Source organism: Strix uralensis, chromosome 6 (genome assembly GCF_047716275.1).
Source record: "Strix uralensis isolate ZFMK-TIS-50842 chromosome 6, bStrUra1, whole genome shotgun sequence".
Classification (NCBI taxonomy): Eukaryota; Metazoa; Chordata; class Aves; order Strigiformes; family Strigidae; genus Strix; species Strix uralensis.
Genome location: NC_133977.1, coordinates 2,687,503 through 2,704,293, shown reverse-complemented (window position 1 = coordinate 2,704,293; position 16,791 = coordinate 2,687,503). Strand labels below are relative to the sequence as shown.

At 38.3% G+C, this 16,791-nt stretch overlaps 1 protein-coding gene across 8 annotated transcripts in view; it reads right to left on the bottom strand.

Moving 5' to 3' along the window:
- AGAP1 (ArfGAP with GTPase domain, ankyrin repeat and PH domain 1) overlaps positions 1 to 16,791 on the bottom strand; it is a 398,735-nt gene that overhangs the window by 364,716 nt on the left and 17,228 nt on the right. The gene's annotated exons all lie outside the window — the stretch shown is intronic.

Below are 16,791 nucleotides of genomic sequence, written 5' to 3'. Positions count from 1 at the left end.
CAACTACTAAGAAATAAGTTTTTCCGGTTAATTTCACCATTAAAATATGAATTAGCTTATCACAAAACTCAGCATCAATGGTTTAGGGCAGCTGTCACAATACCATCCTCACTGGTTCTGTAAGCTCCCAGCTGGGTCAACAGACACATTACAATCTAGAGCTTGAAAAGGTCAGCAGGGACTGCCTGTTCAAGCACTATTCCTTCAAGCTTCTGCCTAAATCCTGACTTCATTATAAAAAATTCTCAGGGCAACCTGAAGTGCTATTTTATAGTATTTTAAGCATTGACTTAACACGTTCTTTACTATAGATTGTCCCTATAGCACATACTTCTTTCCCCTAGGAAGTACACTCTTAACATGTTGGGAGTTCATGATCAGCACTTGGATTCTTCTTGTTATACATAACACATACCTTATTATAAATCTCTTTGCCTGCTGTATAGTATACCCACTCTTCCGACTAGAGAAAACTAACTACGTTTACGAGTACTGTATTTTCCATGAAGCTGTGTTCTCAGATGACACACCAAAAACTAAGACCTTCGAGGCCTAGAGCCAATATAAAGGGTTATGGGATTCCTACCTCCTGGGTGCCCATTAGCAAATTGCATTCTTCAACACCATGTTCCTGGAAGAAGATTTTTAACCTCACTTGCCAGTTATCTTTGGAGTTTCACCACACTGATACCACAGGAGACTTTCACCTGAACATGCTTCTGCTTTCATATGTCACCAGAATTATTTGTATCATAGTTCCTCATGTACAAGCCAATTCTGCATGTACTAACATATCAATGATTAATGCTAATTAACTTGCTGTATCCCTATTTATAGAAGGTCATGCTTGAGGATACAGGAGTAAGTCTCCACAAAATTCAACTGAAATTAGATGCATAAGCCCTTGTATTCACTTTGTTGACTACATGATTAGCACAGGTTCTGATAGTGGCAGTGGTAAATACTGTTTAGGCAAAAATTCTCAGGCAAACATAATTCTTCCCCATATAAGTGACAATTCACAACAGGAATCTGTAGTTCACCTTCAGAGATCACGAACATCTGTCTTCTCTTCTGAAGAGGTACAACCTACTAATCAGGAATGATCTGCCTGCAGCACAATATTTCTCTTGCTACTCTGTTCTACCAATACACACTACTCACAAATATTGTCCAGTTAAAGAAAAAAATTCAGCATGACCATTCGCTTGCCAATCTCCTTATAACAAAAACATTATGAATATTGCTAATCACAGTAGAAACAATCCTGCTCCACCAGTAAGTGCTAAGTTTCATCTATATTCACACAAGCAATGAGAATTTTTTAAAAAATTAAGCATGCTTACTAAAAATGCTTTGGCAAACTGGAATGTTCTCTCATTAAAGAGCTCCTTCTCTAGTTTACTGCACAGTTCCCAGCACGCAAGTAATTTCAATTAATCACTGAAGTCCCTGCAAAAATGAAATGCTCCAATTATTCTGAATAGCCTGAGCATTCAGAATTTTATCAAAATGTGTCTTTCCCATTCCCAGAGCCAGAATGCTTTTAGCAGCTTGACAATATTACTTTGATACAGAAGAGCTGATAAAAACCTCAGGTCATTTCTAACTCTACTACTTATGATTGAGACCAAATGTTAGGGGGTGCCTCTGTTAAACCCCTTCCTAGCATGCATCCATCACCTACAGAAAACAAATAAAAAAACGCCGCCCTATGAAACTGATATTTCAGTTCCTAGCACCTAAACTTCTGAAAGTTAAAAAATTCCTTAAAAGAAGTTGCTATCCATCACCTAAACCATGTTATTGACTTATTCACCATCAAGATCTCTAGGCTACAAGATACAAGCAGGCACCAATGCTGCTGAGAGCTATATTGACAAGAAGCTGATGAACATCAAGAAAGTCTTAGAGCCCCCATATCTCAGAGACTTTTATAAAAGCTGATACTGGACTGCATTATCTAGCTGCACTACCAAACACAGTAAGTGCTATCAGCATGTGTTTATACTTACCAAGAGCCCAGCAAAGAACTGTTAACAGCTTAAGAATGTCAATGGGTTTAGTTCTACTTTTTTTTCTCCTGTTATTAATCATATACAGCTAACATGTTTTGACTGGTGTACCAAGCACAGCTGAGTTAATATTGTGCAGAAGTTAATTAGTGCTTACTGCCAATAGCAGAAAAACATAAGTTTGGGGGTTGTATTTATTCAGGGGTTTTTTTTGCTGTTGTTGTTTTTAAAAAAATAAGTTTCCATATTTTTTTCTTCACAAAAAGACTACTTGAAGCAAAAGCATACAGTTTTGTGTATTACCAGACCCCTCAGCAGACAGCAGGCACTGTTCATGACCACTACCCTAGCATTTACATCCACCAGTTGCTGCTGAGATAACAACATGCACGAAGCTTACAACTCATCAAAACTCCCAGAAAATGGAATTTCTTAGCATGGATACTGCTTAAAGGAAAAAAAAAATTAAGTTAAGATTCTGAAAGGCAAAGAGCTCATTGATTTTGTTAGACATACAGATGGAGTTTATTCATCATTATGACAAACTTTCTATCACATCCCATCTTCATTATTATTCACTAATTTAAGCAAGTATTCAGACATTCAGAAAAATCTTCAGATATTAGTGAGTCTTAACTATTGCCACTATATTTAGAACTGCAGATATTTTCCATATAAAAGATTTCTAAGAAGCAGCTCAAACTTTAACATCACTGCAAGATTGTCTCTGCTTGCATACAGATTACTGAAATCATAGCACGCAAGCACAGGTCTGCCAGCCAAGTGTTTTGTTTTGTTGTTTTCTAATTGGCTAATGACAAAGTATAAGGATATTAAACTAACTCAGAGTTGCTTAGACCACACAAGTAACATCAAGGACTTAACTCTTCACTGAAAATACTAAGACTCTGCTCTTGACAGTTATTTAACCTGCTAAACCTCATTTTTAAAATATTCCTTTGACAGAATCGCTGCAATTTGCAGAATGGAATTGGGGAGACACACCAAAATGAGTATTTCACTTTTTCCTTCAAGTACTTCAGAAAAAGTATTTTTATCTGTATATTAACATACTTTTCTCCTAACACATTACTCAAAGCATACAATTTTAGCATTCAAAATTAAATCAGACTAAGTAGTTCAGGTACAGACCAAGAGTTTCAAATTCCTCTCCATCTAGTCCCAAAAGTGATGCCAGACTGCACCATTTAAATGAACACAGATTTCTTCTTTCCCCTCAACAGATCAGAATTTGACTGCTCTTTTTCTTACGAACCAATCATTTACAATTTGAGTAACTTCTGTCAAGTACTGACAGATTACTTCGTGGGGCTGGGGGGTGTGGGGGGTATAACAACACTCACCCACTCCCCCCCAAAGGATCTTAAACAGATTCTGATATACACCATGTGTTCATTTTAGCTGCTACTGTTACAGCTATGCCATGAATCAGCATACTTAGTTTACAAAGGATTTTTTATGGAATACCTGTACCTGAATCACTCTAATAATGCTCAGCTGACATTACCAAAGCTTGGCCTGAGGAGAAACAACCTGTTTTCACTACTCTCCATAACTGACTATGGAGAACTGCCATCACCAGCTACAGAATTAAGACTATCAAGATTTTGTGGGTAGTTCAAAGTTGGGAAATACAGCATCATATACGTAGCTACTATATATCATGTAAAGTGCCAAAAATCCACATTCCCTGCAACCAAAACTCTACGGCATCTTGTGGCTACAATATACATAAGATATCCCTAAGTAGGGTACAAAAAAAAGCAAACAACTTTGAGAAGTTGGGATTTCACCATGTAAATTTAGTGTTTTTCTCACTCAGACAAAAAAAATCCTATGAACAAACAGCTCTCTTGAAACACTTCAGCAGATAGTGTATTTTTTCCTTTTACCAAACTTTATCACAAGAAGTTTCTTCAGTAGGCCTCTATAGCTCTCTACTATCACATAAGTCTATTTTCTAAGTGGTTTTCACAATGTGAGGAGGAGAAATCAACTGTCAATAAACTTCCCTTTGCTGGAGAGTAAGGAAAGCCAAGGTAAGCATGTCAACCAAGAAGCTTAAAGGATCCACAGACTGAAAACAAGTTCATGCTTTCATGATTTTCTCAAACTAAAAGCATCATGTTTCAAAGCCTGTTACAGAATCAGTATTCAATTTTGCTTACATCTACTTGGATTGAAAAATCTTTCTGTATATACAAGTCATGCTGAGGTGGTACTCAGAGGTTTTTGCTAAAGCTTTAAAAATAACTTCTTTGGCAGTAAGATTCCTAACAGCATCTGGCAGTGAATCTCTACCTTATCAATGCATTTATTTCAAACATAAGCAAAACAAGCATCCCGCGAGAAGAGGATTCAGTTTCAGATCTACTGAAAAAGGTACAGAGGTAAAAGACATGAGAAGAAAACACTTTAAGTAAAACTGTTATGGAAAATTTAGTCTCTCAGTAGCTATACTGTAATAGGAAGATAAGGAATCCATCTAATCTCTTTTACTCATACCCTCTCTAAATGAGACTCAAATAGAGCAGGTCATGAATTTTCCGTAGGGAGAATTGTACAAGCCCATCAAATATTAAAAAGCACTGCAGATGTCTGCAGTCCTTTCTAAAAGCTTTATTCAGACAAGCAAAGAGGACACATGAATTAATTAACTGTTTCCAAACATTCCACTTCCACAAACCATTACCTTTCTTCAGATGTTTTTAACTGAAAATGAGCCTGTTCCTCCAGAGTTTTCAGTCCAGAGCTCCTTCGTAGCTATTAGCAGAGTGTTTGTTTATCCAGGCTTTCAAAAGACTTCACAGAAAGAAACCCATCGCTGTCTGCACAACTGTAAGCAATGGTAGTGTCCCACCAAAGCTTTTCTGAAAGCCTCCAACTCCAGACTGCACATCAGCCACGTATTCAGGTTATCACTTCCACAAGTGAAAACTTAAATGCAAACTCCAAATTACATACACTGCGTAAAGAGCCTCTTAAAAATTACCAGGAATGCATATGAATCACTAACTTCTTCAATTACTGTATCTACCCCACAATGCACTTAATGGGTTTTCTTCTATTCAATCTCTTTCTGCCAAACACATCTCCATTTTACAGTGGCACCAGCTGAATACCAACAGAGAGGACTGGAAATTATTCAGATATAGCTGCAGGGTACTCTGAAAAATTCTGAAAAGATGAACTTACTGTGTTCCAAGCAATCCTTCATTAGCTCATTACTTTAGAAAGAGGCATCTTATGACTGATTTTTAATAGGAAGAGTGCTCAAAGACATTATTTTCAGAACACAAAACTATTCTGCAAGCTAGAAAATATCATACCTATATTTGACATGTCATCTTCAAGCTCCTTTGCAATGAATAACATCCTTCCCAGGAAAAGCAAGGCGAAGAAATCAGCTTGTGCACTACCTATATGCACATATGCTGGTCCAAACACATTGTCAAGACTTTAAATGAACTTGTCAGAGAAGTACGGAGCTCCTCAAAGTCACAACTTCAGCCATCCAAAGATATCAGCTCCTTTTACATTATACCAGGCAGTAATTTTTCCTTCTTGCATAGAAGAGAAAGAATTCTCAGTCACCACAGTTTCCACGCGCAGCCCTGGCTGTGCAGGAGCAGCCTGCAGTTGCCCTGCAGCCTCGCCGCGTGCCCACGTTTGGCTCTCCGATGAGCTGACCCAGGAGTCTAGCAGCTCAGCACTTTCAGGTCGTGGCTCTTCAGATGCTTCTGAAAACAGAACACCAGCCGCTACTGGAATCCACGCGCTCAATATCCAGTGCCGCTGATCAAGTCCCACATGTAACATCTCCTGTTTACCTAATGCAACAGTGAGACAGATTTATATTGCACTGGGTATCTGCGGGTGAAAGGCTGCCTGATCATCAATTTTGTTAGGCTGATAGCCAGGGTAAAAAAACCACACCTTTTTTTAGCATAACATCGCATGTCAGCTGTCACTACTTCAGACTTACTTCTAAAGGAGGCTGATTCAAGAAGCAGCCAACCATGTTAAAGCGCAGACCCCATTCAAATTTTACCAGCTCTACTGCAAAGAACCATTGCGAATGCACTGTCCTCACACTGACTTCCCACATAACTGTCATTGAAAATTGGTACTGACGCTTTTGTATCTAACAACATGAATTCGTTATTAATTGAACTGGTTTTCAATTAATCAGATTATCACTACAGCTGTGAGCATAATCTTAGGAACCTTACTCTTGGACTGTGACCTACTGTTATCTTGCACTATCATAGAAATTTAATCTGTCAAACAATCCAGTACAAAGTCCATGTAATTATATCTGCTTAAGTACAAATCCACTCTTGGCAATAAGCCCTCAACAGGTACTTTTTGTTCATATGTCGGTCAAGTTTCATTCAAGTAATTACAGCCTCTTTCTCACTAGAACAGCTACTGATATTTGCACAGTCTCAAATTTCTGAAGCCTTAACTAGCCTAGTACTTCCAATTTTATGAACAGTAAATTCAAGCAGGTACACAGAGTCAGCACCACTGTGGCTTGCTACAGAATAGCCAGGCTATGCTAACTGTAATATGATGTTTAATTAATATTCACCACTAATTGGTTCAGCTACACAATGCAGATGAAGCTAACTCGTTTTATGATTTGCAAGTTTTTCCACTTCCACCACCAGTACTTTGTCTTTCCTAGATGGAGAGAACTTTATCACTACTTCCACCTTTCTAGTTTTAGTCCTGACTCCTGTGCATGCGTCAGATGATTTAAAGTGGAACAGAGAGGATCAGAAACAGAGTACTAACTGCAAAGTGTTAGAGAGGCACAGTATAACCTCAAGCAGAAACCACATTCTGATTCTTACAAAATCCCTTATCTAGATCCCTTCTTTTACTCCCTTCTCCCTCTACTTCTTAGCATGACTCCCATGAAAATTTCAGCTCAATTTAGAAAGCATATACATCATACTTTAAGAACTAGTTCTGTAGTACACGGCAAGAAAGTAAAATTTGACTTCAGTTACAGTCTGTATGCAACCACAAATAAATAATCTACCTGTTTAAGTCAGAAAAACAAATACAGAGATCCCACAGAATTTAGTCTTCTTTTTATTCAACTCAGATTACAAACGCCCCACAGATTCCAACATCACCAACATTACTCAATAGCGCACTGTCTCAACTGCAATCTCCATTTACAATATTTTTTTTAAGATATACTAACCAAGAAATGCACTAATCACTTTCCACAAATTTCTGAAGCTTTAAGTATGAAGCACCTATAATAGTTTTACATTTGTTAGATAAATTAAATGAAAGTGAATAAGGAAATAATACAGTTCTTCAGTCTTTTTCCTCTCATACAGTTTCTACTTATCCAGGTGCTAATAGTTCAAGTTTGGCTTTTTAGTTTCTGTAGTCTAAGAGTCATGTCAGGAGGTTTATTGAGTATTTATTTCCAGCTGAAAGTGTGGTCAAAATGCTGTCTTTTCACCCATTTTAGGATTTTCAATTTCCTCCTAAATTATGACCAATTTTCAATGCTTTAGCAAGTATTACATAATGTATGTATTGCTTAATATACTTTAAGCAGTCATGATCAACCACCTAAGATTTTATTCAGTTTTATCATTATCTGAAGTGTAGGTCTACTTAGATCAAAATATTCTATACATTTTTTTCAGATTATTGCTTAAGTAAGCCACTTACAACTTTCCAAGTATCAGATAGTGATTTCTTAGCATTAGTTGAAGAAGTTAATTCCTACTTGCTGGAATCGTTTTATAGCCAATTGTTACAGTATTACACTATTAGCCAACTCAATGGAATTAAATCCTCATCATTGCTTAAAAGGCTTTTCCATTATTATAACCTGATATGTATAATTCAACTATTACTCAGCATTGTACACTAACTGCTTTGGTCGTTTGCTAGTTTTTGATGATGCAGCAGGGGGTTTGTTTGTTTAAGTTACAGGAAAAAAGCTGCAGGGCTAATCCTCCAGCAACAGCTTTAGTTCTTCTACACACTCCCATCCTTACAGCAAAGTTTTCAGTTTTTCATACACAAGAAATGACAAACAATTTTGGAGAAACTATTTCAAAGTTTTTAATTATCTTACTTCTACACATCAACTGTGTTCCTGCTACTCAAATGGCTCATAGTTCAAGCAAACAGGCAGCTGCACTTTGCTGTTTTAGGCCCAAAGGTAAAACTGCATTAAACCATGGGCTTGTCTGGAGATCTACTTTGCAAGTGCATTTGCTGCCACCATCTCCAATCCTTCACTTTCCTCACTTCCCACAGATGCTTTGGATGTGAGGTAAACCACGAAATGCACAGTCATCAACTGAGCAGCTTACCCTTCAAATACTTCAAGTTTTAAGAGTGACCTAAATCAACTATACTGGCAAAACTGAGCAAACTTCAGAACCACTACCCCCATCAGTATTGTGTCCTAGGCAAATGCTTAGTACAATGCTCTCTGTTTATCTTTTTACTACCAAAGCTGCAATCTGACCTTTCAAAAACTTTGGATACTTGACAGGACTAGTAGATAGATATCTCCTTGTCTTTTATTCTAAAAATCGTATGATTTTGCTTTACATTTTTTCCAAAAATAAGCATTCTTATTGCTCTACAGTCAGCTCCCAATGTTAGTAATAGTGCTAATGCTTGCAAGCAAGCTCTTACAAGCACACTCAGTATAGTGCCTACCAGGGAAAGTCTATGGCAGCTACAAATCAGTTTTTTCTGTAGACCCTTTCCTCACCATCCTAGCTAACACGTCAAGTCAATATTTCAACACAGTTTTCATCTATCAGTAATTGTTATGCTAAAACCTAGGTGCTAGCATAGCTCTATTTTTCAAGTTGCCTGCCAGAGCATGACTCACTCAAAGCAGTCTGTCAAAGTAATTCACCCCCAACATTAACAAAGAGATATTGAACAATTAATTGATGTCACTGTTTGGTTTTTAGTGTGAGAACAAGCCCAGCGAGACACCTAGATATTTACAAACTATAATATATACTGCTATTTCCAAAGCCCACTGAAATTCAAAATTCAGGAATTTGCTAGAGAAAGGGTTTTGAAATTAATGAAATTACTGTATTTGATTAATCGGTCCAATATTACATTTGGCACAGCCATCTACAGCTGCCACAGCCCATCCCTCAAAATGCTTACACCATTCTAACATGGGGAATTCCCGTGTGACAAAGTTCATTTGTGGAGAAGACATTGTACTAATTTCCTGGTGTCTTTAGTTTGGAATGAAAAGTTCCCCAATAAAAGCAAAAGACAGCAAAGACGCAAGAAGACAAGCAAAGCCTGAATTCAACCGGGTTGTTCAATTTAAGGTAAGCTGAGCTGTTGAACTGAATCCGCCCCTCATTGGAACCTACTTTTAACAGCAACAAATCCTAGAGGTTTTCTGCATTTCCTTCCTACCCATCAACCAACTCATGCTAATTGTCACCTTTCCCACTAGTATAGAGCTAGAGAATGCACTAAGAAAATTTGCCTTCAATAATTAATCTCTCACACTAAACTCCTGAGCTGAGCAGGGTGGCTGCAGATGCACTTCACTTTTCTCCTTCCCTACAAAACGAAACTACTTTTCTGAATGTGTTTATTAACTTGGACATTCGCGCACCTCCCTCTTCAGTTTTCTGCTGATCGTCTGCTCTTCATGCCAGTATAAGCATAATAAAAGCCTGAAACATCCTAAAGATCCTTTTGGAGAACCTTTGTCCAGCTCCATCGTTAGCTATTAGTATAAAGGAGTCATGTTACAAGGAAACTCATTAGAAAGGCCTTCTAAAAAGGAGAGGGTAATCAATAAAGTAGTGGCAATCAGTTACTTGAACACTTACAACAGGGAGAATCACAGGCAGGAAAGGAAAAAGAGTGCATCATATGGGCAGCAAGCCAGAGTCCCTTCACATTTTTTAGTTTAGGCTACTGCCTGAATTTCAGATCAAAGCATCAGACACACTTGATTTATAAACAAATAAGCAAACTCATTTTCATGCAACTATCTTCAACATCACCAAATTAATGTTTGTAACAAAGCAAAAGGTAACAGCTCTTATAGCTAAATCTTAAAATAAGCAAAGACATCAAATTCTTATTGACTTTTTCATCTACTTGTGTACTCCCCTTAAGACTAAGCATAAGGCAAAAACATTAATTCAGAGTTGACTATCACCCCACAGGCTTTTTTCTTAAATTGTATTTACAAATATTCTTAAATTGTATTGTGTTTAAAAACAAGCATCTGACATTCTTCCATAGTAATTCTTATTGCTCTTAGACAAAGGTTTAATAATTATTATCCTGATTCTGTCATTCCTGAAAAACAAACAAGAAAACCCAGTCAAGTCCCAATTAGTTCTAGTAGTACAGGACTCTCCTGGTATCTTGACTTTTTACATATCACTTAGGTTCTCAAAGTCAATATAAATTCTTTCCACTGCACAGTTACTAGGCCAAAGTCAAAAAGCTTTTCTTCCTGCTCAGCCACAATAGCTTGCTCTTCATACCTTTCCCATAAATCCAATTAAATAATTCTCGTAACAAGTGCTCAGAAAATGCAAGAAGATCCAGTTTCTTTGCAATATTTATTATTGCAGTTATTATCTTGCAACAGTTACAGCCAAGCAAGCATCTGACAAAGCCCTAAAAAGTATCACAGTTTTGCTTGAAACCTTGTCCAAGCTACTCAGTCACAATTGATCTTAGACATGACTCAACAGTGAAGAAATTCTGCAGCCCCACAAAACCCAATGAAATAAAAATTAGCTCTAAGTAGCAGCCAGCAAAGTAAGATTGATCGCTGCCTCTGCTCTGCACACAGATCACAGATCACAGGCACCTCTGTTTACTAAACAAGGTTCTGAAGGTGTCCAACTTAGTTACAGCCTTGAATGATAAAGCCTGGTGGACTTCTGTAGCGGTATAGGTCAGCTGATGAATAAACGACTCCCTGTTCCATACTATGTCCTAGCCATCCTGCTAAGCCCACAAACCAACCAGAGCCCGAGTTCCAGTTCCGAATTAAACACTTCCACCAGAAAATACTTCTTTTTCTGTTGGCAAACAAGCATCAGACCTACTAGCTTGCTAAAGATTTCTAGGAAATAACACAGAATTTTGTAGATTTGTCTGTGAAGATAATCCCAGCAAGTGATTACAGGCTCACACATATGATCAGACTTAAGCATTCAATACACACTCTCTGTTGCTTTACAAACACCTCGTGATAATTGCCTGTTCTCCTAGACAGAGAGGAATAAAAAAAGATTCTGAACAGCTAGTATTTCTTTCTAGGTAGCTTGAGAAAAAGGTGACCTTAAATTATTTGACAAATAATGAATATTATCAGAGCCAGTCACCCACTGCTGCAGACCTGGCTCAGAGGAACAGCACCCTACCATACCTACTCTCTCTTCACACTGCTCTGGCTGCCACTCGGATCACATTTAAACAGGGAGAAACATTCACCTCATGGCATTAAAAAACAATGATCTGATTTCCAAGGCTTCCTGAAAGTAGCCCAACTACCCTGTTTCTAGCCCCCACAAAGGCAGCAAATTCCTCTTTCAAGCAGATACTTTTCTATCACATAAGATAAAGACTATGAGCATTTTCCCCAGTTCAAGGAAAGCCTTTGAAAACCAGCAGAAAGTTTGTGTTTTGGTTTTGTGGTTTTTGTTTTTGTTGTTTGGGTTTTTTTTTTTTAATAAAGGCTTTAACATTCAGTCTGTAGATAGAGGTGAGGACTTCTAGTCAATACCCCCACAGCAAACAGCACAGGCTTAACAAAAGCCCAGCACAGAGGTTAAGGTTGTTGCAAACAGAAGACAGCACAATTATCAGGATGATCAAAGCTTAGAAGCCATTCACCAAGGAGTAGTGGAAACAAACTCTTGGTTCCTTTAAATATCAAGATCAGATTATATAAGAAACTAACTGTGGTATCTGTGGCAACTGAAGATCTGAATCACCAGACACTTCCAGCAAAGGCTTTAGACAAGCTGAGCACACTGGGGGTGATCACTTTGTGTGTCTGACCCACAGTGTTTCCCATTACCAACGCACAGATACACACGCCAGAGGCAGCTGTCACCTGGTTTTGTATCGCTGAGCTGTTCCTGAGCTTTGATGGCGAGATCAGAGCTTGAATGCACAGCTGTTTATCCACTGTGGGACAGCAGCATGCAGGTTTATTCTGGTGACATCTCCAGCTAGCAGATATAACAGAACTGAAATAAATGCCAACACACTCAAACCTACTGTGTTAATCTTTCACCTAACACTCTCTCTTGTTCTCACCCCTTCAAATTACCCAGTCCCGTATTAGTGGCTCTGTTCTTTACATCAATCCTTCAATCCTTTCGCAGTCACTGTCAGTTTGAAATAAACCTCCATTACCAAAAAACAGGGGAAAAAAAGGGGAAAAAAGGGGAAAGTTGCGCTCTCACGTAAAACCTGGCCAGGCTGCTATCAAGAACATTAAACAAACTCCCTGCAAAGCTGCCAAGTTTTGTAACCGCACTAATACAGGCAATAGTTGTTCTAACCAGGTTAGATAAAAAGCTAACAGTGCCATAACCCAAGCAGGAATCACTCAAAATTATTTTCAAACATAAACCTGCCATCATAATTCTTCACTGTTGTTCATGACAAATGAAAGTCCAAAGTTTTGGGGGCAGAGAAAGTTCTTGTGAACTGAAATAAGCTTTCAGAAAGGCAGTTCAACTTCCGTGATGTACACACTTGGACTAATTCCTACTACGTTTTCATCTGGATGCCAACACAAGAGTTCACTTTCGACATGCTGAACCCTTGATCCACAAGATTAGTACTTGTATTTAATATACATTCAGGCATAGCCACATTGCTTGAAGTTTGCACAGCCTGGGCAGTTACTTTAAACTGAACAGAAACCTGAGCACAAGTCAGTCAAGAATTCCTGAGCCTCAACCATCACAGAACTAAACACAGAACTTCTGCGTAATATAATAATTTTCACACACGTTCCACGGAGTGAAAAGTCCCTTTATTTTCAATTTTAGTAAATATGTAGCTACTACTGGCATTTCAAGGACATATGTTCTAAAATTAGCAGAAGCAGTTAATAGCATGCATTTTAAAAAGGCCAACACTCCCCAGCAGTAAGATGGAATGTGTTTTCATTAAGCCTCACCTAGAACTTAAGATCCAAGTCATCTGGAAGATGCTTTAATTTAATGAAGAGCAGCATTCTTTGCTGAACTGGTCAGGAGTGATACTAATCTCTGATGATGTTCCTCAGTGAAGAAGCACACAAACTGACAAAGTTACTTCTTCAGTGAGACTTTTATAATACTGTTTGTCAAAGCAGCAGACATGGTGTTCTACTCATACCTCCAAGCCACTTTTCCATTTCCAGAAGGTACTTGGCAAAAAGTGCCAATAAGAGCTAGAAAATCTGAATTCACAACTTCTGCAAGTCTTGGGCCTGTCTTCAAATCTGTTTTCAAGACAGTACGGCCACACTGGGGCTCAAAAAAAAGTTACAAAACTTAATAGCTACCTGGGAAAAAAGCCAATCACATCTATAAACAGGTTTGTCTCAGATGTCAATCACATTCCAAACAGCAAACTCTGTAAGAGAAGACTTCCTTCTGCTTGCATGCTCTGAATATCCAACAGTAACACGTTAGTTAGAAATCAAATTGCCTTGCATTTGGCAATACGCAGAACTTTGATCAAAATTTACAACTCTCCCACCATCACAACACTTCTGTGCTATGATACTTTTACAGTTTACTTAGTTTTAGAATATCAACATGATAACCACAACTTTTAGGAAGGCTACAGCCAGAACAACTAGATGGAAAAAGACATCACAGAAATGCAGCAGGAAATACAGTATTTGTAGCAGACATATCAGAGTTAGCTGTATCATTTATCTCCCCTGAGCACTTTTACCAAAAAAATCTCAATATATGATCCAAACCCTGAATATTTGGAAATAAGGTAAATCATACTTCCCAGCGTTCCTAACTTTACTGAAAGTAAAACAGCAAAGAAAACTCACTGATCTACCCTACCATCCTATGGACTGTGCATTCTGCTCACATACATTTCAGGGGAACTCAGCACAAAACCAGAAAACTCCATGTTCTAGGGGATGATTATCTTTTACTTCTTGCCTGCAGCTATAGTTACCTTTAAGCAATATCCACTTTTATGGAAACAGCCACTTAAGGCAATTCACACCAACTGGAATTGTTTCCCTCCAACATGCCTCCCAGCACATAGAGTGATACCACCATCTTCTGCAGTGCCATTGCTTTGATAACTAGATATTTATTTCCCAGGCAATATCATTCCATGTATTTTCCCTCCTTTCAGGAGTTTACATTTGCAACAAATTCAAGATACACAGACAGCTTAATTACTAATAAAAGAAAGGTTCCTATTACCTTAAAAACAGAGGTAAAAATATATGGGTGATTGGTCAGCAGTGAGAATCTTCACTACAGCTTAGTAGCTTATGGTACAAATTTAACTTCTACTGAAAACATAAAAGCCATGTTATTCACTGAAATACAAGATGACGTTTCTTAAAAGCTTAAGATCTGTTTTTAACAGGCTTACTGTTCTAACTAGACTATACCTACAGTCATCAGACACTTCAGTATCAGGTTAGCTAAGAAAAAGGAAGTATTATGACAACCTGAGAAGGCTGATCTATGCTGGCCCGTTAGCTTATTTTTTCATTCAGTGAAGTTTCCTGACAAATGCTTCCATGGAAAGCGTATGTTGACAGAACTCTCATCTCTACAGCACTGCGTGGTCCTCCACACCCACTGACAGAAGGCAGCAGATACAGAGCAGTCCTATTTTGTAGGATGAACAGACAAGGGGAAGAGGGACTGAGTGCTAGAAGACCCAGTCAAATGTACGTGGTACTCAAGCACTCATACACTTTGCGGTAAATCAGCATTTTTCAGAAGATGTCAGTTGTCTAATGCAGAACTTAATTGAATGTCTTGGCCAACAGTTGTTCCTGTAAGTGCTGCAATTATCTCAACATTAACAAATTAGCACAGTTACCCATTAATTAAAAGATTACTTACACTATACCATACAAAGTAGTCAACACCAAGCAGCATTAGCATAAGACAACAATTGGACTTCAGGAATGTGCTTCTCATTTCATTCAAGCCTAGGACACAGGACATATTTCCCAAGTTTTAGAAATCCTTCATTCTTCATTATAGTGGGTGTCAGTTCGCAACAACTGTCCCCTTCTTCTAAAGGTGCCTGTTCCTAACTCACAAGTCCCTAATAACAAGTTGATCATCCTCCAAAAAAAGAAACAGCTGTGGACAGTCAAGGTCCATCAAATGACTGAAAAGATTATGGCTCAGAAGTACTGAAGACAAGATTTCTTTTCCTTAATATCTGCAGACATCAACAGATACTTATGGAAGCCACAGACACTCAACTTAGCAGTAACTGCAACTGTGCCTCACTGTGTTCAGCTCAAAATCCTAAACATCTAGCCAGCATAAATAGACTGTGCTGTATCACCTTTCAGCACTTTCCTGTATGATAAATTTCTTCTCACTGAAACAAAAATGGTGTTTAGCTGCATGACTTTCATGCAATACAACCCTAACGGTATTTTTAATTTGCAGGTAGCAAATAAAAAACAATCATAAGGACGATGCAAAATAGCTGTTTGGCAAGATTAACTAAAACCTTCGACTGTTGATTACACAAGCAACTCGGGTTCAACATATTTATGATCAGTTGCAGATAAAGGGAACACGCATCAGCTCCCAGAGAAACAGGTTCAAGTTCGTTATTTTACAACCTACTGATCAGTTCAGCTGGAATAGCTTCTGCACATGACTCTGCTACCTTGCCCTTGTTGCTGAAGGAAAACAAGGTTTAGGTGCAGGCCAGCAACCCACTGAACAGAGCCGACAGCCCCCCGACAGCCTGACAAACGGTCCCAGACCTTGCAGTGCAGCCCCACGCCCTTTCCCATAACAGCTCCAATGTTCATCTGAATCTGAAGTGAGCTCAGTCAGCTTGTTATCCTAATAAAACAATTACTTATTTTTACGCTGAGCTCGTTTCTCAAGGGCTAGAAGCTGTGAAAGGGAGCTGGTGGGGTGAAAGGATCCTCCTTATTTAGCAACAGCAAATTAATCATTACAGGCTCACCCACTCTTAAGCTATACACTCTCAGCAGATAGTGAAGACCTACATCTGTTTTTAGCAAGTTTATACTTTGCTGCTCCACTTTACCTTTCACATTCGTACTGTTACTTTCAGCTAAATCTGAACTGGGAATCAAGCCTCATTTTGAATTCAAGTTGAATGGAAGTTGTAGTAATTCTAAGGCACAAAGGAGCACAGAAATACAACTCACAGATTACAAACTTAGCTTGTCTGACTAACCTGAAGAAGCTTTACCCTGCAGGGTTTTTTTACGAGACTTTAAAAAAAAGCTTAAGTTTTTTTTCAAAAGACTCTCAATAGTACTGCAGCAATTAATTATTAATCAGACCTCATCCGCTCAATACATCATTTCCATAAGATTAGCCACCAGCCACATGTTACGACATGGCAGCAAATACTATACCCTTTTCTCAACATAAAGCTTTCACCTCCTAGAGCGTAAACACGGAGCATAAGTTAGAATTCCTTTTACACAAGTCAGCTGAGCCACTGGATGAAAAACACCATGTTA